We start from the raw sequence: 22,857 nt of genomic DNA on the forward strand, positions 1-22,857 counted from the left end.
AATCAGCTGAAGAGATACATCAAGATGGAACACATGAAGTTCAAATAATGTAGTAAAACAAGCTTTTCAAGGGTGCTACAATGATGTTGATACAACTAGCTGAAAAGAAATAATATGTTTGAAGTCATCAAGCAACAACGATAATCAATACGAGACAGTGGATGATGTCAGTCGCATATGGTCGCTCAACAAATGCATTTATGGAACATAAGTTGAAGTATTGGAGTTTTCCATCAAGCCAAGGATAAAATAAGACTGTTTCATTGCATGTTCGATCAAAATTGAAGAAGTCGAGTAGTATGACGTGATTTGTAGTTTCCATCTGCCTCGGTGGATTAAGACATTGTGTGTTCTTTGGAAGTTATTTTATGAAAATTACTTTGGGATCAATTCTTTTGTTGCATTTACATTTTTCATTTTGTATTCACATTTTGCATTTTGCATTTGCATAAGCATATTTGCATCTTTGCATTAGCATCTATACATCGTACATTACATGATATACATTATATCTCAACGTGCATTAATCACGGATCTTGGGAGTAACCCGCGGAATCTTTTAAGGTAAATTGAAGTCACCCCATTTTACTTAGAAAAGAATTGAAAGCTAAAGACGTGATGTTAGAGCTGTCTAAAGTTTGAGGCACATCATTGAGATTCGTGGGGCATGAAGAAGAAAGGCTCATATTTTTTTGACCCAGGGGTATTAACCTTTAACTCGTAATGAGACATTTTGTGGCTAGTTACCAGGAAATTCTTCCACCCATCATGAAACCTTGTTGCACTGGCCTTGTCCTGTTTGAACGTGTTTTTGTTCTTTCCTTAATATATATTTTTGATAATTGAACTTACGTCGTTTTCTAAGGTTATGAGTAATAAATCAAGTTTTAATCTTGTAATTCTTTGAATATCGAATAGATTAAAGGTTCTTTTACTACTTCATTAATTATATGCTTTTGACAAGTGGCAAGATTAAACCTTCCATACCCCATCCAAAGCCGGAAGAACCATTGTTGGGTTCCGTACCCAAAATAAAACACATTTACTCCCAAAAGACCGAAATTTGACATCACTTCCCTCTGAAACAATAAAGCCATGCCTTTATCCTCCCCGATGCACCAAAACTGATATTTTTACCTTCCCAGTTAGAACTAACCTTTCCATAACATTGCTTTTTTTTTAGAATAATGATTTTAAAGTCACACATTTCCCTTCATAGACACAGAACTAGCATTTTTTTCCCAACTTCAATAAACTCGGGAAGAATAAAGTACAAGATATCTGCATATACGAGAACCATTTCTACAATAAGAAAGACAAGATGGAGTGTTACATATCAAGTTTTTGCAAGAGAAATCAAATAATTGGGGCATACCAGGGGCAAATGGAAGAAGAAGAAAAATAAAGGGAATCATTGAAATAATTCTATCATGCATTAATTACATTTTTTTCATGTAAATAAGATTAATCTTGAATACTCGTCCCCCTGGGATACCTCTTTTACAAAGACTTCCATGTATGAGATGATGAACATCTTTGTTTCATTTATCCTTTCAAATATATGTATATATATATCCATTGTTGTCCCCTTTTGAGCCTGTAATATTGTTTCTTCTGATTCAACCCTAACCAAAGATCACCCTCCACACTGGGGGGCAAAGATGAATGACATCTACTCGCATGAGTGAACATCATCAATCTGGATTTTGCTATAGAGGCAAGTCATAGGAAAAAATAACAAGATATCATAAGGTGGACCAAATACGAAGAGCTCGAAGATCAAATCGAGTTAACAACACAGAGAGAAAAAGAAGATATATAGAAAAAAAACACACAAAAGGAAAGTAAAAAAAGAAAAACAGAGAAAAAGTGAAAAAAGAAAAAAGGAAAGAGAAAATAGAAGAAAAAAAAGAAAAAAGAATAAGAAGAAAATAGACAGATCCAACACTTCAAGACGAGCGGTTCAAAGATCTAGAATCAATTCACCAGAATATAAGAGAACACCAAAAGAAAATAAAATAAAAGACACGCGAGAAGATTCAAATAAGGCAGAGCAAGATTGAAGATGGCAGAATGAATTGATCATTGGTTTGATAACCCTTAAACACTTATTTGGGCCTATTTATCTTTTTCTTTCATAACCATGAGCCCTAGCCTACATTACATGCCTGAAAAGTCCCTTCTAATCATACATGGATTTCTAAGTAGAGAGACTATCTTCATATTTCATTCCGCCCCTCAGGGTTAATTTTATTTGCAAAAATTAGTTTTCTAAACTTTTTAATACATGATAGGGAAAAATAATAAAATGAGGGTTCAAGACGTAAAATTTTAGATGACGTCTTGAAACCAAAGGAGAATTCGAGTTGAAAATCTAAAAAGGCGGCTCGAATATGAAGATTGTTAACTACTACACATAAGACGATCTTATACATCTATTGATAAATCGTTTCACAGTCCAAAGGCGCGCACGAAGAACTAGTGAACATATCCATAAGAGAAGCATGATGATTGCTTCATCATATCAATGAACACCAGAATCAAGGAAGCAAGAAGCCAACATGAAACACATTACCTACCCAAGTCAGCCTAAGCTTTATATCAACATTAATCTTTACCCTTTTCAAATGTATATAATTTTTAAAGGATTAAAGAGAAGTTGATTTATTTTATATTCAATGAACTCTTGTTTTACAATTTGTATTGATTGTTAGCCTGAAGAAAATGACAGCATCCTTGAAATTTATTCATCAAATTTTTTCACATTTGTAAAATTAAAAGAAAGGAGAAAAACATTTTCAAACATGACAATCTCAAGTGAAAATGGTCATTGAGGCTTATTCTGCCTCTATCGGAGAAAAGAGCAAACAATGCCGGAACAATGAAGTTTTTCTTGAAAGCAAATAGTCTGAGAGATCATAAGGGCTACAGGACAAAACTAGTAACACTTCCTTGTGACGTCGTCAGTAACCTTTCAAGAAGCAGATGACCACTTTAGTCGAAAGGGGCACATATCTCAACTAATGGCAAATGTTCAAGACATTTTTGTTTGAAGAACTGAATACTTCTTAAGTGTCTATCTGGTTATGGCATCATGAAGAGGAGCCCTCAAGCTATTCGTTAACATTATTGATTAGCGACACAAGAGTGAGACCATCCGAGATTAAGATTTTGGTACGAAAAGAGCTATGAGTACCCACATTGGGGCATTACCAAAACCAGATCTCGCTAAGATACATGATTCAAATCAAACATACATGGTGAATGAGCTTTGCCGTTTGGGAGTGCCAAGGGCAGAATATGAGGACAAGAAGAGCTTACCTCACTGTTTCTGATAGAACCATTGAATTAGAGCCAGAAAAAGGTATCAAGATCGTATGCCTGACAGCAGGAGATCACTTCTTCTAAGACTGTAACGAAGAAACCAAAGATAGAAGATAGAATGACACGATTGCACAAGGTAGTGAAATTACTCCTTAGAAGATGCAAGCTTAAGGTGATAAATTACCATTGAGGCAAAATTCATTCAAGGTGGTCAAAGTAAGGGAAGAATGAGATCTCTACTTTGGAGCGAGAAGAATAATAATTAACATTTTTGCATACAAGAAAGTCATACAGTACATTTAGATTCATTTAAGTGCATTCATATATACATACATAATTCTTACAGATTTTCCAAGAAAGAAATAAAAGAAAAGTCAGAATTCAAGCCTCAAATGGAGGGAATTACATTAATAGTGGCAGAACCTCAAGAATTGAGGAAACCAATACACAGAACAATCATCAGTTTTTAAGTGGGGCATGTTACCCAACTAATGTGTTTTTAGAAACTACGTCTGATTTTCAGAGGTTTATTGACATGGTATTTTTTATTAGTTTTTAAAGAAACTAATTCTGATTTTCAGAAGTTTCATGATGATTTTCAAATGAGTTTTTAAAGAAACTAAGTCTGGTTTTCAGAAGTTTCTTGATGATTTCAAATAAGTTTTCAATGAAACTAAGTCTGATTTTCAGAAGTTTCATGATGATTTCAAATAAGTTTTTAAAGAAACTAAGTCTGATTTTTAGAAGTTTCTTAACGTTTTTCAAATGTGTTTTAAAGAAACTAAGTCTGATTTTCGGAAGTTTCTTGATTTTTCTCAAATTAACGTTCAAAGAAATTAAGCCTAATTTTTAGGGATTTCTTGATGTTTTCAAATGAATTTTCAAAGAAATTAAGCATGGTTTTCAGGGGTGTCTTGATTTTTTCAAATTTTTGAAAGAAACTAAGCCTAATTTTAGGGGTTTCTTGATAACTGTAAATTAATATTTTTGAAGAAGTTAAATTTATCAAAAGAAAAAAATTTACTGGAGAAAGATGCGCCCATTCACAAGTCAAGATTCGAAAGAATACACTCAGGTGCGGTAGATAAAGAAGACAATCAAACCAGGAAAAGAATGAAGACTGATCTAGCAATGAAGGCTGCTCTCACAACCATTTCCAACAGATCAAGAAAACCATCATTCATACATGACTAGCATCTTTGCATCATACATTTCATCATTTCATACACATGATAAATTTTGATTTCCCTCTCATGAGGATTCCTGTAAAGTTAATTTTGAAAAACTATTTTGTCCTTCTTAGGATCATTTTTTTAGAGAATTGTTTGAGCCCTTAGGACCATTTTTCTGGGATATCGCATGAGTATTTCTTAAGATTTTTCCCTAAAAGCATTTTCAATTATGCCTTTCTTCCAACTTGACTTTTCTAGGGCACTTCAATGAGAATGAGCAGTTTCGTTTCTAGGATGGACCCAACAAAGACAAAAATACAGCAATTTGCAACATTAAGGATTTCAAAGAACCAACAAAGATTTCATTTCACGACTTCAGCAAAGAATCAATCCATAGTTTTCGCCATTGAAAAAAATGGATCTCAGCAAAATCCGATGACCTTTGGGTCAATACCTTCGGGTACTTCAAACACCATTATTACTGACATATCATAATATTTTGCAGGTTTAAAAATCTTCAAAGAGAGGGAAACCCAATCAACATTTCCAATGGAGAGTTCATAATGAGAAGAACTCATCCGATGAGGGAGAAAAAGTTCATAATGAGAAGAACTTGTTCAAACTTAGCTCGATTCATCACATATGGAGTTAAATTAGCAACACCTCACTCGAGGGATCAATATTTCCAATGGAGAGTTCATAATGAGAAGAACTCATCTGATGAAGGAGAAGAAGTTCATAATGAGAAGAACTTGTTCAACCTTAGTTTGATTCGTCACATATGGAGTTGAATCAGTAACGCCTCACTCGAGGGATCAACCTTTCTAGTGGAGAGTTCATAATGAGAAGAACTCATTTGATAAGGGAGAATAAGTTCATAATGAGAAGAACTTGTTAAACCTTAGCTTGTTTCCATCGCATAAGGAGTTGGAACATCACCGACTTTTCTTCGTCCCTCATATAAGGAGTTTGATCAACCTAATCATTTTTCTAGTCCATCACATAAGGAGTTGGATCAGCATCACCTTTGCTTAACCATCGTAGAAGATAGTGGATTGACATCCCCAGCGAAGAGTTCATAATGAGAAAAACTCACCCGATAAGAAGAACTTGGAGCTCGAGTGTTTGGCAGTCCGATCAGATAAAAATTGGTGTTTTATGTCTTTGCTCCATTCCTGTTCCACGGCAACAAGCAAATAGGGGCAGTTGTAAACACCAATTTTTTACCAAACCTACAACAGACTATACCCTGCTGCTACATTGTACCTGAGATCACCAACTGAACCTATACCTGCTGCCTACGTCCACCATATCGATTGTAGTAAAATTAACACGCTGCCAGGCCCTATGTCTCACACTACATCAACCAACTATAGAGAAAAAATAAGTTTACATTGTAATTTTTTTTAGGGTTATAAGAACCCCATTTGTTTACTGTAAAAGGGGGTTTTTTGGGAATTCCCAGAAAGATTTTTTGAAGCAATACAAGAGGTATTTTTTTACTTCATTTATTTCTTTATTTTTGAGCAATATGTTACAAGCATGGGGAGGTTTTCGATCTAAAAAAAGAGATAAGTGGTTTATTACCTGGCTTGGTTTGATCTCGTCGGAGTGAGGTAGATGGAGATTAGTCATTGGGTAAGGAGTACTCGTCGAGCTGGCTCTCATCTTCAGTTCGTTAAACCCTAAATTAAGGTCTTAGAGTTCATTTTATGAAGAGTTTTTGAGTGGTTTTAAAGGATTTGGGTTGGTTGGACCACCGGTGGTGGTGGTCAGCTTGGGGAGGGCTATTTGCTGCCGATTTACGGCCTTTGTATAATGGGTAGTTTGTTCTTGTCTGAACCTGGGCATGGGGGATAAGAGTGTTTTCAATTTTGAAGGAAAATAAGGGAGAAGAGAGTTATGCAGCTAGGGTTGATTGTTTTAGCCAACAATTGGTTTAAATACACATATTTTGGGTCAAAGTCATCTTAGGTTCTTTCAGTTTTAGAGAGTTTTGCGCTTTGGTCACCATTTCATTTTTATTTTATATAATTTTTGAATTGGATGTATGGTTTCGTATTATTTTAATTTAGTCATCTGTTTGATATATTACTTCTTCGAGATTGGCTACTGATCTTTATGTCATTTCATTTTTAGTCATATATTTATGTTTTATTGCGATTTTGGGGCTCATATTATCTTATTTTCCTGTTTCATGCCATGATGTTTGATTTATTAATGTTTATGATACTAAAGTTACTATACATTTATTTTTGTCATCATATTATGAATTAATCCAAATGTATGTGGTTTTACTTTACCATTAAAGTATGTTTTATGTATTAGATATTTATTTCATTTACATTGTTATATATTGCTTTATTATGTATTTATATAATACTAAATGTATTACATTGTGTATAAATATTATATTTTACATCTTAGCATATTTTAAATAAATATTATGTTTTATGTTAAGTATCATATTTAGAACATATATGTAGATTTATAAAGTAAAATAAAGGGGATTATTATGCAGGGATTAATTCCCGTTACAGACGCACATATGATTTTAATGACTGCATATGAATACTGTTTAGCTATGTATTTATGTATTTATTTATACATGCATTGCATTTTATCTAAATTTTTAATTTTCTGACTGCCGGAGGTCTTCCACGGAAGCTACTCTCAACCTGGCGTTGGGGGTAGCCTACTACCCTACCTCCCCCTTACCCCATACATATGGGAATTGGGTTTTGTTGTTGTTGTTGTTGTATAAAGTAAAATAAAGTTGAAATACCTCTAAAATTGTTTTTTTATCCATATGTGTATTTATATATTTTTCTTTAAATGCTTTAATGTACCATATTTTATTTTGTTCAAAAGCTTCATTAGCATAACTAATTGATTATATAATTGGTTTAAGGGTAATATTTATTTATTTTAAAATATTAAGAAGTGACAGTCTTAAAATAACTAGATGTTTTTTTCGATGTTTTAAAATAAATAAATAACCCACTAGAAAGACCTAAAAAATTGATTGCATTAAAATTAATTAAGTTTGAAAGGAAAATGAAATATTCACTTATTTAAACTTATCGAAACAATTCGCCTAATTTTATTAGGGATTAAGTTTCGATATTTTTTAAATAATTGAATATCGCTTATCTTTTCTAATGATATAATTCAGATAAATTTGTTTTTTTCCTTTGATAGAATAAAAATTATTTTAATCTTGAATCGTTAGGAAAAATTATTATATTCATTTTATTTCAGTCGGAAAGAGAAATATTCGTCCTAAAGTATTTTAGGGATTATTTTCTCTTCGATTGGAAATATTGGAATATTTTCTATTTTTCCTTATAATTTCTCGTTAAATAAAAATTACATAGTTGAATTTTAAATAATGGAATCGTAATTTAAATTTGTATTTGAATTCTTAGATTTCACTATTTAGAGACAATATATAATCAATGGGTACCAATTTTGGGCGTTGTGGGAGTGCTTATCATTCCCCACACGTAATCGATCCCTGAACCTCTTTTTATTTCAAAAAGAATGAATCTTTAGTTACACGCAGACTGATTTATCTTTTAAAATAATGTTTTCTTAAAAACAATTTTAAAAGAAAATTTTTAGGTATTCGACCTACCTAACTCAAAAGGTTGATGGCGACTCTAAAACATTTCAAAACTTTTCAAAAGAAAAACCCCCAAGTCGTACGAAGTTTTCCTCCACTCGGATGAAAAACGGTGTCGACACCTCATATTAACAATGAAAGTTATTCACGCTCAAAAAGTGATTTTGCTACGGAAATTTTAAGATAAAAAAATCTCAACGCTTAAGATAGAAATGTAATCGGAGATGTTTTGATACTCTAGTATAAATATAAGCATAGGTCTCTCCATGCAATGTTATTTAGTGGAGAAACTCAACGCTATGACAGAGCAAATGTATCTTTTTCATCTTATGGTGGAGAGGCTTCTCCGCGTAAAGTCCTCGACACTAGATGTAAACATATTAATTATGTGACAAGAGCGCTACGGGGGGCCCTCGATGCTACGAAAATCAAGTAATTGTAGTAAGGGATATAGTGGAGGTTTCTCTAAGCCCTCGGGCAAATAAGAGACAACTCAACACCCTCAGAGAGGTTTGATCGTCTGGTGGAGGCATCTTTGCCATGGTGAAAACAAAGAGGGAAGTCCAACTCCCTCTTTCCTGGGAAAAGGCATCTCAACGCATTATCGAATGCATCTCAACACTTTTTAGAGGCAAATTTGAGTTGTATCAACAAGAGTGAGAGATGTCCCTACATTTGTTGGGCGTTCGGAGGCATCTAACCACTCATTAGAGTAGAGACTCTCAACTCTTTTAGGTCGATATTAAGATGTAATCATATAGTTTGACAAGAGCGTGAGACATCTCAACTCTTGAGGCAAATGTAGTAAACTTGTGGACGGATCACTATTGGATGGATGAGAGATTCGTTATGTTAAATTCTTCTTGCTTTTTGTAATATCTCCCACAAGAGATGGAGGAGATTGTATCCATATCTCGACATTATAAAGGGGTAATGAAGACTTCTCGACTCTTTTTGGCTGCTTACTGGCAGTAACGACAAAGTTACTGTAGCAATAGGTAGGGTGAAGGTTTCTTAAAGTCCTTGAACAGAGAGGTGGCTTCTCGTCACCTTTAGAGAGGTCCAGTTGCCGGGTGGAGGCATCATTGTCGTGCTGAATACAAAGGTGGAAAGCCAACTCTCCCCTTACTAGGGTAAAGGCATCTCGATGTTGTAACGGAGGCATCTTACTACACTTAGGAGACATCTTAATTATATATATAGAGAGAGATACCCAATATAAAACTCTTTTAGTTTTACACATATTTAGGACCGCTGGATGATTGACAATAGATGACTGAGATTAATAGTAAGAAATGATAAGATATTCATTGGGGGAAAAACAAGGAGTCAATATTAACCATATGTTTTCACTCATCCAACGGTTCTAAATCTGTGTAAAACTAAAGAGTTTTACATTGTGTAAGTGGATTATAACCCATATATATACGCTATTCATCTGTAAATTTGTTTCTCACATATGTTTTTCTATAATAAAAGTAAAAAAAAAAAATTGATATTGAGTTAAGCGTGAGTGTGGTCATCAATATTTGGCGTAAAAAATCAATGAGAATTTGATTTTTATTATACCTCTAAAATAAGGTAAATTCCACTGAAAATATATTCAAAGATTAATAAATAGATTTGGGTTAACAAGAGATAAGTGGTGACCTTTTCCTATGAAAGTGTTCAAGATTTTTAATATTTTATAAACATTTTATTTTTTTTATTTTTTACTTATAATTTATCATTTTATAATTTTTCATATTTTAATTATATATTTTTTATTTAATTTATATTTTTTAGTGTTTTATTTTTAATAATTTTTTTGAACATTTTAAGAATTTCTTAATAATTTTAATTTCTTAAATTTTAATTTTTTACTTAAAGATTAAATAACCTCTTAAACTTTCGGTTAAAATCAATAATTCCCTCAGACTTGGTAACAAAATCATTGTCCTCTAGTCGACTAAAAAAATTAATTCAACCACTCTATCACGTCATCATTCACATATAAACTGTCATATTAATATTGTGAACTATCACATCAACACAGTAGATCACAATATCAATATTATTAAATGTCACATTAACATTGTAATAGTCAAAGGTTAAAATTGATGTATTTTAAAATATAGGGACAAAATTATTGATTTGTATTTACTTGAGTGACAAAATGACCCCTTAAATCTTAGATAAATGAATATAAACATGTTTTTAAATTTTTTAATAAATATGAAAAAATATATATAAATATAAAAACACAAAAAAGGTATGTCCTTTCAAACATAATTTATTTACAACCTAATGAAAACTCATAACTTCAATCTTTTGTTTGTATTTTTTTTTTTTTTGGTTATTAACACATGCATCCTGCGATATTTCTGCTTAAACCCATATTATTCTTATGGAATGATTGACTGCCCACGACAAACATAATTTGCTCTGGGTTCGATCTAAAAGCAACTCGGATGGATTCGGATTTAGGAATGAAGGTATAATTTTATGTTAGAAAGACGAGTTTATAGTGCACGTCGTATACCTAAACACATCATTAATGCGATATGCCGAAACACATCATATGATAATTTAAAATTTTAGAAGTCTCTAACCGCTCTTTCGATCAATCCCTGTTCGGGATATAAATTTATGTTCTCTATCATTTGCATATGATGATTTATCTCTTAATATTTTAGTTGTTTTTTATTTACGAAAGGGTTTATGACAATGAAAATGAGTTGTACTTTCATCAATGAAATGTGGATCACCGTATTCTATATTTTATTGCAGTGGGAAATTTATTGTTGGGGGTTAACATTATTTTAATAGTGCACCAGATTTTGAAAACAATCAGAAATTGTAGATTCTTATTAAAAAATCATTAAAATAAATCAAAGAAAATATCACGTACGAACTAAACGACTTCGTTGAAAAAAAATTGTTGTTATTTTTTGAGATCTTGAGTATAAATATCAAGGATATGAGCAATTAATGTCAAATAACATAAAAGTTATCTTCAAACAAATACTAAATTATATTTACCCCATATTAATAAAAACAAATAACAAATAACACAACCAACCTTACGGATGAAGAATCAAATTTAAAGTTCTATGAGAGGTTCATACAGTGAATTGTCTAAATTTAAAAATTAAATTTATGATTTAATTTTTTCCTTGAATAAAAATATGAATATACATGCATCGAGTTTAAAAAAATATTATTTTATAATTAATTGAAAGAAAAACTACATTTAACTATTTTTATTACCACATCATCAAAATTATTAGGTAGAAAGTGTTTTCCGCATGTGTAATACAAGTTGTTGATTGTGTCAGTGTTTTTATCTGCCAACTCATAATCGGATAACATAAATTTGAGTCAGAGGTTTCTTCCGTGAAATCTAAGTTTATGAGATTATAGCTCCTTTCTCCTCCTTCCTAGTGAAACAACGGTGGGACAGAAATGTCCATCGCCGATGAGGGCTACCTCAAATGGTATCTTCCAGAGTGATAACCCTCTTGCTTTTGCACTTCCTCTTGCCATTCTGCAGATATGTTTGGTAGTTTTACTCACAAGGGCTCTTTCTGTTCTTTTGAGCCCATTGAGGCAGCCACGTGTTGTTGCAGAGATCATTGTGAGTTCCTATTGCTTAACATGTTTCATTTAGTTAGAATTTATGATCACTTTGATCATAACATGGTTCATATTTTTTCTGTTAATGTACCAGGGAGGAATTTTGCTTGGACCATCTGTTTTGGGTAGAAGCAAGATCTATTTAGATGCTGTATTTCCTCCTAAGGGTCTTACTGTATTGGATACTTTAGGAAACATTGGCCTCATCTTCTTTTTATTCCTTGCTGGCCTTGAGATAGATCACAAAGCCCTCCGGCAAACGAGGAAAACAGCCCTCGTAGTTGCTCTCGCTGGTATTGGGCTTCCTTTTTCATTGGGAATCGGTTATTCATTTGTGCTCCGAGCAACTATTTCCAAAGGTGTAAACGTTGCTTTCCTTGTATTCATGGGTGTTGCTCTTTCCATCACTGCCTTCCCTGTGCTGGCTCGCATTCTGGCGGAGTTGAACCTTTTAACCTCTGATATAGGGAAGATGGCTATGTCTGCTGCTGCTGTTAATGATGTAGCTGCATGGGTTCTACTTGCTCTAGCTGTTGCCTTATCAGGTTCCAACACTTCTCCTTTTGTATCACTTTGGGTGCTCTTGTCCGGATGTGTTTTCGTCATGTTTTTGGCTCTCACTGTACCCCTAGTGTTCAAATGAATGGCTCGTCGATGCCATGATGGCGAGCCGGTAGAAGAGATATACATATGTGCTACATTATCTGTCGTTCTCGCGGCCGGGTTCGTAACCGATGCTATCGGAATTCTGTTATAGTTAAGAGAAATAGAAATAGAATTGAGAAATAGAATCGAGAAGAAGAAATAGAGAATTTAGAGAATTCAGAAGAAATGCTTCATTCATTACTTGAGGAATCAAAACCTCTCAGCCAATGTTTTATTTAGTTACAGGGCTAAAATAGTAAATTAAGTATGCCAGCTGGTAGTATTTCATAACAGATATAACAAACTAATATTATCTTCTCTTCTCAGGTATTGGGCCACGAACTTGGGCTAAGGCATCTCTTCCTAGACTGGAAATGCTTGTTGGTCCACCTCCTCTTGACCCACGTGCTCAATCTGCTCACCAGGTAAATACATCTCTCCCTCTTCATTTGCTTTAATCTCTAATTTCCCAATTTCAATCCCCTCTATTACCCCGATTCCCAATTCTCCTTCTATAATCCCTAACCCTTGACCATTGCTTTCCCCAATTATTTCCCCACTTTCTTCTTCTCTTCCACGCTTCTCCCCACGCTCATCTCCTCCAACTGTAACAATACCCGCCGCTGGAAAAGATCCTTGTCTCCAAGGATCAAATTCAGGGAACTAGCCTCGAAGAACCGTGTAATCCTCCCATGTATTACTGGAGTCATCAAGATTCTTCCAACGCACCAACAACTGCGTTACAGGTTTGTTCTGTCAATTGATGATTCGTCTACCCATAATCTTGTATGGCTCAATTCTAATCTGACCGTCATCATCCATGTCAGGAGGATCCTTTGAAGATACTGTTGAATCCCCGACGTGTTTCTTCAGAAGGCTTACGTGAAACACAGGATGTAACCTCGAAGAAACTGGTAATTCTAAGTTGTACGCGACCTCACCTATCTTCTCAATAATTTTATAAGGTCCGTAGTATTTCGCTGCTAACTTTAAATTCTTGCGTAGGGTCACGGAAGTCTAACGATAAGGTTGCAATTTCAGGTAAACAGTATCTCCCACTGCAAAAGCTTTTTCTGTTCTTTTCTTGTCTGTGTATTGTTTCATTCTGTTACTTGCATACTCAAGTTGTAGCTTCAGTAACTGTTTGATATCCTCCCTACGTCTCATTAATTCACCCACAGACTGCACATTAGTGTCTTCTTGCCAAACCATAGTAGGAGGCTTGTAGCCATACAATGCTTCAAATGGTGTAAGCTTTAGGGCAGTGTGGTAGGTCGTATTATACCACCACTCTGCATGTGGAAGCTACTTAGCCCACTACTTTGGCTGAAAGAAACATAAGCCCCTCAAATATTGTTCCACATATTGATTCACCCTTTCTGTTTGACCATCAGTCTTTGGATGGTAAGCAGTACTAAAAAGAGTTTTAGTACCTAGTTGCTTCATCAGTTCTCTCCAAAAGAGACTGGTGAATGTCTTATCTCTGTCAGAAATGGCCATTTCAGGTTGACCATGAAGTTTTTAAACAGTATCCAAGTACAATTTAGCTACATCAACAGCTGTATAAGGATGTGATAAGGCTAGGAAGTGGTTGTACTTAGTAAACTTATCAACTATCACCAAAATGCAATTTTTCTTCTGAGATGTAGGTAAACCCTCTATATAATCCATAGTAATAATCTCCTAAGCCTGTTAAGGAATAGGCAGTGGTTGTAGGAGTCCAGGCTTAGCAATATGTTATACTTTAATCTGTTGACAAACTGTACAACCTCTAATATAATTTGCCACCATAGCCTTCAACTTAGGCCAATAAAAATTAGCCTTAATCATTTGGTAAGTTGCATGTGTTCCAGAATGTCCCCCATGAGGTGAATCATGTAGGATTTGAAGAATTTGTGATCTTAATGATCCAGTAGCTCCAATATAAACTTTTCCCTTGAATCTAAGAATACCCTTAGAATATGTCCACCTAGGGTCAGCATTAGGATTGACTGGTAATATAGATAGCCAATCAGTCGCCATCTTATCCCCTTTGTAGATGCCTTCCACTTACTGCACCCAACTATGAATTATATTGGACTTACCCTTCCTATACTGAATAGAATAATTCAGGCCCAATAATTTAGTCAATCCTTTCTTCTGAATAGCCGTAGTTAATTTCTGCTCCAATAAATATTTAAGGGGTTCATGGTCAGTTTTGATGATAAAAGGACTGCCCTCTAAATAATGCCTCCATTTAGATACTTCCAGTAGAATAGCAAGGTATTCCCTCTCATATATAGATAGGGCAGCATGTCTGGGGCTAAGAGTCTTACTAAGGTAGGCAATAGGTCTACCATCATGTGATAACACAGCTCCAATTCCTCCTGAACTGGCATCTGTTTCTAAATAAAAACTCTTGGCAAAATCTGGTAATGCTAGCACAGGGGCACTACACATAGCATTCTTCAAGTTTTCAAAAGCAGTTAGAGCCTCATTAGTCCACTTAAAACTGTCTTTCTTAAGCATCTGAGTCAAAGGCTTGTTGATGGTACCATAATTCTTTATAAACCTTCTGTAATAACCTGTCAATCCCAAAAAACCTCTCAAAGATTTTAAAGATTTTGGCACAGGCCAATTCTTCATAGCTGCCACATTAGTAGGATCAGTAGAAACCCCATAAGCTAAAATAATATGTCCTAACTACTCAACTTGAGTCTGTCCAAAGAAGCATTTAGACATCTTGGCAAATAATTGATTAGTCTTCAAAACTTCCAGAACTAATTTTAAATGAATAATATGATCAGCCATAGAAGTACTATAAACTAGAATATCATCAAAAAAATACCAAGACAAATTTCCTTAAGAATGAACTAAACAATTCATTCATTAAGGCTTGAAATGTAGTAGGGGCATTAGTCAGCCCAAAAGGCATTACCTTGAACTCATAATGGCTCTGATGAGTTCTGAAAGTTGTCTTGTATATATCCTCATGCTTAATTCTGATCTGCCAATAGCCAGACCTTAAGTCAATTTTAGAAAAATAGACTGCTCCATGTAATTCATCCAATAGATCCTCCACCACAGGAATAGAAAATTTATTCTTCACTGCCATACTGTTCAGCTTCCTGTAATCTACACAAAACCTCCGAGTACCATCCTTCTTTTTTATTAAAAGACATGGAGAAGCAAAAGGACTTTTGCTTGGTTGAATAACAGATGAGGAAAGCATATTAGCAATCTGCTTTTCTACCTCAGCTTTTTGATTATATGGAAATCTGTAGGGCCTTAAATTGATAGGGGTAGCTTCAGGTTTAAGGGGAATAGCATGGTCATAATTCCTTGTAGGAGGCAGTCCTGTAGGTTCAGCAAAAACAGAGTAATACTGGTCCAAAAGAGTTTGGATAGCTGTATGAGTAGTCTTGGAATCCTCCAATATATTGAATAATACTACATGTCCCAAAATAGAAGAGTCAGAAGCTGTCATCTTCATTAGTGTAGCTCCTGAAATTTTCTACAAAAAATTTGACTACTGTTGACCTTGTATAGTAATTTGCTTCCCATATGCACAAAACTCATTGTCATTTTATTAAAGTCCATCAAGATTGGACTAAACAATTTCATCCAATCCACCCCTAACACCATATCACTGCCCCCTAACTGAAGTATTCTGAAATCATGTATAAAAGAGTGTCATTGCATCTTCCATTACACCTTGTTGAACTGTAGAGCTGTTGTCCATTAGCTACTGTAATAGCCAAAGGATGAGAAGTGTTAATCTGATTACCAGTATCAGCCCACTGAGGTGTTAAAAATATGTGGGTACTAGCACTATCAATCAATATATTTAATGGTCTCCCTTGGATTGTTCCCTGTATCCTCAATGTATTATACCCAATACATCCAGTAATGGCATTCATAGAGATTTCTAAGCTTTTCTCTTCTTGCACCATTGGCAGTTCTACTTATGCCGAACTTTTTGGAAGTAAAATAGTATCATCTTCAATCATCATATTTAACTGTTTAGTTTTGCATTAATGACCTGGAACAAATTTATCTCCACACTTGAAGCATAAATTATTTTGTCTTCTATAATCCAGTAAATTTTTCTTTTATGATATGTTTGCTGCATTTTTCTGTTGTACGGGTAACTGATTTGGCTTTTGAGTAGATATAGGATTTGGGTAGGATGAGTTTCTAAAGGCTGATCTCAGTCTTTTTCCCTCAAACTCCACATACAGCTCATACAACTTAGCTTGCCTACATGCCTCAGAGAGTGACTTAGGTTCCAAAGCCTTAACTCTATTTTTAATATCTTCCCTTAACCCACGAACAAACAGAGAAACAAAAAATTCTTCCCCTAGTGTAGGGTTTTGTAATAATATATGTGGCTATAATTCTTCAAATTTGTCCTGATATTCCTCCACAGTCCCTTTTTACACTAACTTTGTAAACTCCTCCACTATATCTGCAAAAAATTTGTCACTGAACCTATGACATATGTCTGCCTCAAACTCATGCCAAGTAACATGATGTTTTTGCATAATGTAACCATCAAACCATACTTCAGCCTTTCCCGCTAAATACATTATAGCCACCTCAACTCTTTGCTCATAAGCAATATTACAAAAGAGAAAAATATTTAAGACATTTTTGTAACCATCCTCTTGGATTAATTCCTTCAAAAATTGGCAACTCAATTTTTGGTCTATGCCACATTACCCCTGACATGTTAGAAGACCCCAAAGTACCTCTTTTATCCACATCTACTGCCATTAATTGATTTCTAACAGCACTGTTCTCCCCCATTAGATTGTCATTTTTTAAGCTAGTTACTTGGATAGGCAAATCCCCTGGTTTAGACTTAAGAATTCCAAGCTCCTCAGGTTTATAAGTAAACCGAGTCTTATCATTGATCACTGTCACCTTAACAGGTTATTTACTACTTATATTAGATGAGTTAGGAGTCTGTATCTGATCCTCAGCAGACTGGTTTTGGTCCTCCTTCCTACCAGTCAGGATCTTCAAGATTTCCTCAACATATCCATGATTCGTAGCCATCCTTGACTCTAATGAAAAATCCTATTATCCTGAGTCTCTCACCACTTAGGAGGATTAGACTCATCCTGTCATTGTTTCACCAGTGTTGTCAATTCCTCCATCTATTTCTACAACCCAGCTAAATCTTCTGCCATGTTCTAATTTTTCTTGGGCGTGCCACCAATCTTGCCAGAAACTGAGGCTCTCGATACCAATTGTTATAGTCAAGAGAAATAGAAATAGAATTGAGAAATAGAATCGAGAAGAAGAAATAGAGAATTTAGAGAATTCAAAAAAAATGCTTCATTCATTACTTGAGGAATCAAAACCTCTCAGCCAATGTTTTATTTAGTTACAGGGCTAAAATAATAAATTAAGTATGCCAGCTGGCAGTACTGCATAACAGATATAAGAAACTACTATTATCTTCTCTTCTCAGGTATTGGGCCACGAACTTGGGCTAAGGCATCTCTTCCTGGACTGAAAATGCTTGCTGGTCCACCTCCTCTTGACCCACATGCTCAATCTGCTCACCAGGTAAATACATCTCTCCCTCTTCATTTGCTTTAATCCCTAATTTCCCAATTTTAATCCCATCTCTTACCCCGATTCCCAATTCTCCTTCTATAATCCCTAATCCTTAACCATTGCTTTCCCCAATTGTTTCCCCACTTTCTTCTTCTCTTCCACGCTTATCCCCACGCTCATCTCCTCCAACTGTAACAAATTCATGCCATGTTTGGTCCTTATGTAGTTGGAGTTATTTTCCCAAATTAAAGGCCATTTGCTAATGCACTTGTGGAGAAAGTTGAGGATCTTGTGTCTGGTCTTTTCTTGCCATTATACTTTGTATCAAGTGGACTGAAGACGAATGTCTCAGAAATTCAAGGCCTCTAATCATGGGGTCTTCTTGCTTTAATGATTGTCACAACATGCTTTGGGAAGATTGTTGGGACTGTTGTGGTGTCCCTTTCCTGCAGGGTGCCTCTTCGTAAAACGATTGCGCTCGGGTTCCTTATGAACACTAAAGGTCTGGTTGAACTGATTGTTCTCAACATTGGGAGGGATAGAAAGGTTTTGAATGATCAAACATATGCAATCATGGTTCTAATGTCTCTCTTTACTACCTTCATCACCACACCAGTTGTTATGGCAGTATACAAGCCTGCAAGGCGCAAAAGGGACTACAAATATAGGACCATTGAGAGGAAAAGTGCATATACTCAACTTAGAATTTTGGCCTGTTTTCATAATACAAGAAATATCCCATCAATGATCAATATCTTTGAGGCTTCAAGAGGAGTTGCCAAGCGTGAAGGACTTTCGGTGTATGCTCTGCATCTCATGGAGCTGTCGGAGAGGTCGTCGGCTATATTGATGGTACACAAGGCAAGGAAAAATGGGCTTTCCTTCTGGAATAAGGATCAACGTTCGGATTCTGATCATGTGATGTCGCCTTCGAGGCTTTCCAACAATCGAGTCAAGTAACTGTTCGATCAATGACATCAATCTCTTCAATGGTCAATATGCATGAGGACATATGTTTAACTACCGAGGACAAGAGAGTCGCGATCATAATCCTTCCGTTCCATAAGCACCAGAGAGCCGATAACTCTTTTGAGACTACACGTTCATACTTTCGGTGGATGAACCGGAGGGTCCTCGAACACGTACCTTGTTCTGTTGGAATTCTAGTTGATCGTGGTCTTGGTGGAACCACCTATGTATCTGCTAGCAATATTTCCTTCCTGATAACAGTACTTTTCTTTGGTGGCTCCAATGATTGTGAAGTACTTGCTTATGGGGTTCGAATGGATGAACATCCTGGTATCAGTCTAAACATCATTCGCTTCGTAGTTGAACTTGAAACAATCGGAGAAATTTCCACAATCGACATGCAAGAAAACAACTGCATCAAAACGACGTCACCGACAGAAGAATTTCTATCTCAGTTTGGGAATATACCAAAGGATAAATCTGTTAGATACGAAGAAAAAGCCATCCAAAACGTCACCGAAATCATCAATGCAATTCGTGAAGCAGGCCACTGCAATCTTTTCCTTGCGAGGAGAATGCCTGACGGTGAATTGGCCTTAGCATTATGGAGGAAAAGTGAATGCCCTGAACTAGGACCAGTTGGTAGTCTACTGATTTCTCCAGATTTCTCAGCGACAGCATCGGTCTTAGTCATTCAACAGTACAATGGCTATGTGCCTCCGTATTTGGGTCAAGACATGGAGGACGAATCAGACGGCATAGACTCATAATCAAGCTAAATGTGTGTTATGTTTCAACTTTTGTCCTGGTGATCGGTTGTGGAGGAAGACAAGGCTATTCAATTATTGAACTTCACTTGGTTTTGCAGGGTATAGGTATGTGACACAAGGCTATTCAATTATTTCTATTTTTTTGTTTGTTCAAATGATGGTGCATTTGAATCTACTCTCGAATATGAGTTAGATGGTTCAAATAACATAATCACAGAATACTTTGCATTATTTTTTGGTATTTTACATGTATATGCAACTTGCTCGAACTCAGGATATTTAAAAAGAATAATTTTCTCTTTTACCATGAGATTATTTGATGAGTTTTTCGTATTTCTCTTGGGATTGTGTTATTTTTTTTCCATTTAGTTATATAATGGGAAATGTAAATTTTGTGTTTCTCTTCTTAGCCAAAATAAACTGAGCATTTCTTTCTCTTTCTATAGAGAAAGTTTATGCTGTGACATTGTTAACTTTACTGTAGCAAAATAGGTTTTTAGTGACATTTTCAGCGGCGTTTAACAAGTAAATACCGTTAATGTTGTATATTTTTGCAGGAAAATGTATTTTAAAAAAAATATTTTGCAAGAAAATGGTTGAGAAACATAACAAAAGGCTCACAATTATCAAAAAACTTTGGATTGAATGATTAATTGGAGTTTTGCATCAATCTGTAAATGGTCGAATTTCCATTTAGCCCCCTAGATTTTAAAGTTAAGATAATGGGAAATTGTCTCTAAAAAATGATAGATTTCAGTTTAATCCTATTAAAATTTATATAATTTTAGCTAAAACAACGTTAAAATTATATCGAATAACTCTGTTTGGATAACATTAGGACATTGGATAGCATCAATTTTTTGCCCACTTTCAATTTTCGAGATTCGTAGGGATATTTTCATAATTTTATATGTTTCAGGGTATTTTGATAATTTCCCACCCCTGAGGTATCTTTAATCACAATAACACTCTCAGGACTCCGACCGTCTTTGGGATAAACTACATGGGGACCACCAAACTATTTTCAAAAATCATTTTGACTATCAACGTTTCAATTTAATCAATCAGATTATCCAATTATTTCAATGCTTCAATCAAGCCACCAACCGTTAATTTTTAACGGAGATGGTGACATGTCCGTTAATAAATTTGACATAATTATATATATATTCCTTAATATTTACATTTTTATCAATTTAGTCACTATTTTAGTTCAATTAAATAAATTTAACCCTCTGGTTGAAAGAAAACAAATCATACAAACTACTAGCAATGAGATTTTATCCAAGGCAGATTGGGAAAGAAAGCAAAGGCTAAACCATTGAACCAAGACCAACATTAGGTTTAAAATGACAGTATGTTATATATATTTTGTAACGCATTGTATAAATAAGTACTTAATTTCATAATATTTTATATTCTCAACTTTAAAAATATAATTTTTATATTAAATTATTAAAAATATTTTATTTTAAAATTAATTTAAAAAATATTTTTTATTATTATTAATTAAAAAATTATTTTATTCTTATCTTAATTTAATAATATATTTTATTTTTATTTTAACTGAAAATATATTTTCTTCTTATCTTAAATTTTAAAAATATATTTTATTTTGCCTTAATTTAAATATATTCCAAATATATATATTTTTACATTAACTTACTAAATATATTTTATTTTTAACTTAACTTATTAAATATATGTTAAAAATATTTTTAAATTAAGATAAAAATAAAATATATTTTTTATATCAATATAAGAATAAAATATACATTTTAAGTTAAAATAAGAATAAAATATAAATTTTAAGTTAAGACAAGAATAAATATACATTTTAAGTTAAGACAAGAATAAAATATTGTTTAAGCTAAAATAAGATTAAAAATATTTTTATAATAATATATAAATAAAACTTATTTAATAATTTAAAGTAAGAATAAAATAATTTTTAAAAGTTAAAATGATAATAAAATTATATTTTTAAAAGTTAAGATGAGATAAAATATATTTTTTAAGTTAGATAAGAATAAACAAATATATAACTAAAATAAGAATAAAATATATATTTTAATTTAATTTGATAATAAAAATATATTTAATAAGTTAAGATAAAAATAAAATATATTTTTAAAGTTAAAATATATAAATTATTTTATTAAAAATACATAAATTATTATAAAATCAAGTTAATTATTAATACAGAATGATATCAAATATATACAACATATTTATTATTATGGAACCAAAAAGTTGCCTTGGTTTGTTGGTTTAGCGTATGTTTGCTCACCTACACCACCCTATATCAAATCCCATTGCCCTTACTTATGCGTGATTCGCCCTTACTTATACGTGAGTGACCCTCTTATCGGTAGAAAATAAATATATTAAATTAAAATTAATTAAATTAGTTTAACCCTCCAACTAAATAGTGACATGTGACATAATTTGATTCGAATATTAAATTTATTTTAATTTATTAAATATATGACTAAATTTATATAATACATAAGTAATATGGACTAAATATGTAACTATACCAAAATATTTAGCTACCATTAAACATCCATTTTCGTCCGAACTTTAACCGTTTAATTTTAAATTTTAACTTTTTTAATTTTATTTAAATTTTTAACCAATTTCATTTGATCAATTATAATATTATTATATACTAAATAAATAAAATCGATTAGATTAATATTAAATTATAAATATACAATATAAACACCTAAATATTAGAATAAATACCAACATATTTTATTTATTTTTCATATTACAAACAACGGCCCAAATCAAATTATATGAGCCCAATACGTCAAAATAAAAAAAATGGAAAAGGTCACCAATCATGGGCACCATTTTTTATACTGATGGTACCCTCTAATTGGTCAGTATTTTGTTTTAAACCCTAAAATCTTGGCATTTTTACCTAAAAATCACACTGACAATAATTAATTACCCATCAGGCACCGTTTCTTCAAATTTTATCAATCTAGAACCTTTACTGACATGTCGTAGATCGTCATCTGTGCCTTTGTGGGGGTTTTATCCACGCTGGCGCCACGTAATGCAAGGCGCGGTATCTGACACGCGCCAGTAAGGCGCAAATAACCATCTATGTCTTTCATTATTGGTTCAGATTTCTCTTCCTTTAAACTCTCCCCTCGCTATAAATAACACGCCTTCAACC

The 22,857-nt window shown here is 33.7% G+C and overlaps 1 pseudogene; it reads left to right on the forward strand.

Annotated features, from left to right (window-relative positions):
• Positions 1-11,460: 11,460 nt before the first annotated feature.
• LOC120166828 lies at positions 11,461-19,715 on the forward strand (annotated as a pseudogene).
• The last annotated feature ends 3,142 nt before the right edge of the window (positions 19,716-22,857 follow it).

The sequence above is a fragment of the Hibiscus syriacus genome, unplaced genomic scaffold (assembly GCF_006381635.1).
Source record: "Hibiscus syriacus cultivar Baekdansim isolate YM2019G1 unplaced genomic scaffold, ASM638163v2 tig00111648_pilon, whole genome shotgun sequence".
Taxonomy (NCBI): Eukaryota; Viridiplantae; Streptophyta; class Magnoliopsida; order Malvales; family Malvaceae; genus Hibiscus; species Hibiscus syriacus.